Below are 2500 nucleotides of genomic sequence, written 5' to 3' on the forward strand. Positions count from 1 at the left end.
CCGAGGTGGTGAGTCGGCCTCCTCTCTCCCTCACGGTTGAAAAAGATGTGCTCCTGGCGCACTGGCCCTGCTGAAAATCTCTCTCCATTTGGCCGAGGCAGAGAGTCGGCCTCCTCTCTCCCTTACGGTCGAAAAAGATGTGCTGCTGTCGAACTGGCCATTACATCCTCACCTGATCTAGTCCCCCATTAGATCCCCCCCCCCCCCCCCGCAGTTACCCCGTACCACATATCTAGCACGGACCTTGACCTCCAGCAGGCCCCGGGGACCCACATTACCCCCCCCCCCTTCCCCCTGCAGTTACCCTGTACCACATGTCTAGCATGGACCTTGACTTCCAGCAGGCCCTGGGGACCCACATACTCCCCTGCTCTACTCCCCCACTAGCTTTCCTTTCTTGCAGTTATGATCCAGCGCATATCCAGCATGGACCTTGACTTCCAGCAGGCCCCGGGGACCCAAATTACCCCCCCCCCCCCCCTGCAGTTACCCTGTACCACATATCTAGCATGGACCTTGACTTCCAGCAGGCCCCGTGGACCCACATTACCCCCCCCCCCCCTGCAGTTACCCTGTGCCACATATCTAGCATGGACCTGGACCTCCAGCAGGCCCTGGGGACCCACATACTCCCCTGCTCTACTCCCCCACTAGCTTTCCTTTCTTGCAGTTATGATCCAGCGCATATCCAGCATGGACCTTGACCTCCAGCAGGCCCCGTGAACCCACATTACCCCCCCCCCCCCCTGCAGTTACCCTGTACCACGTATCTAGCATGGACCTGGACCTCCAGCAGGCCCCGGGGACCCACACTTAAGCCCCCTCCCACTAACAAAGCAGAACACCACTGGCAAAATCCTCGTGCCCCTGGTACTCCAGAAAGCACATTGAAATGTGCCCCTGGTACACTGCGCAGAAGAACTGCCACACACACACACACACACGCACGCACGCACGCACGCACGCACGCACGCACTGCTTGTGCCTATGGTACGACAACTTTTCTCGTGCCTATGGTACGACAACTTTTCTCGTGCCTATGGTACAACAATTTTTCTCGTGCCTATGGTACAACAACTTTTTGCCGTGCCCCTGGTACACCGCTCAGTAGCACTTTGCCACACAAACTCTCCTCGTGCCTATGGTACGACAACTTTTCTCGGGCCTATGGTACAACAACTTTCCTCCGTGCCCCTGGTACGACAGCTTTTCTCGTGCCTATGGTACAACAACTTTTCTCGTGCCTATGGTACAACAACTTTTCGCCGTGCCCCTGGTACACCGCTCAGTAGCACTTTGCCACACACACACTCCTCGTACCTATGGTACGACAACTTTTCTCGGGCCTATGGTACAACAACTTTCCTCCGTGCCCCTGGTACGACAGCTTTTCTCGTGCCTATGGTACAACAACTTTTCTCGTGCCTATGGTACAACAACTTTTCGCCGTGCCCCTGGTACACCGCTCAGTAGCACTTTGCCACACACACACACCACTCGTGCCTATGGTACGACAACTTTTCTCGTGCCTATGGTACGACAACTTTTCTCATGCCTATGGTACAACAACCTTTCCCCGTGCCCCTGGTACACTGCGCAGAAACTCTTTGCCACACACACACACCACTCGTGCCTATGGTACGACAACAGGCCCCGGGGACCTACATCGCACCTTGCTCTTGCCTCCCTTACAGCTGAAAAGGTCCATGCTTTTGCCCTGGCCCTTCTGAAATTCCCTCTCCATTTAGCCGAGGCAGTGAGTCGGCCTCCTGTCTCCCTTTACGGTCGAAAAAGATGTGCTCCTGGGCGCGCTGGCCCTGCTGCTACTCACATCGGGCATGGACCTGGACCTCCAGCAGGCCCCGGGGACCTACATCACACCTTGCTCTTCCCTCCCTTGCAGCTGAAAAAGGTCCATGCCTGTGCCCTGGCCCTGCTGAAATTCCCTCTCCATTTAGCCGAGGCAGTGAGTCGGCCTCCTGTCTCCCTTTACGGTCGAAAAAGATGTGCTCCTGGGCGCGCTGGCCCTGCTGCTACTCACATCGGGCATGGACCTGGACCTCCAGCAGGCCCCGGGGACCTACATCACACCTTGCTCTTGCCTCCCTTACAGCTGAAAAAGGTCCATGCTTTTGCCCTGGCCCTTCTGAAATTCCCTCTCCATTTAGCCGAGGCAGTGAGTCGGCCTCCTGTCTCCTTTACGGTCGAAAAAGATGTGCTCCTGGGCGCGCTGGCCCTGCTGCTACTCACATCGGGCATGGACCTGGACCTCCAGCAGGCCCCGGGGACCTACATCACACCTTGCTCTTCCCTCCCTTGCAGCTGAAAAAGGTCCATGCCTGTGCCCTGGCCCTGCTGAAATTCCCTCTCCATTTAGCCGAGGCAGTGAGTCGGCCTCCTGTCTCCCTTTACGGTCGAAAAAGATGTGCTCCTGGGCGCGCTGGCCCTGCTGCTACTCACATCGGGCATGGACCTGGACCTCCAGCAGGCCCCGGGGACC

This window comes from Rhamphochromis longiceps, unplaced genomic scaffold (genome assembly GCF_057381845.1).
Source record: "Rhamphochromis longiceps isolate RC_006_pf unplaced genomic scaffold, R_longiceps_female_GT1.1 unmapped_scaffold_3, whole genome shotgun sequence".
NCBI classification, from domain to species: Eukaryota; Metazoa; Chordata; class Actinopteri; order Cichliformes; family Cichlidae; genus Rhamphochromis; species Rhamphochromis longiceps.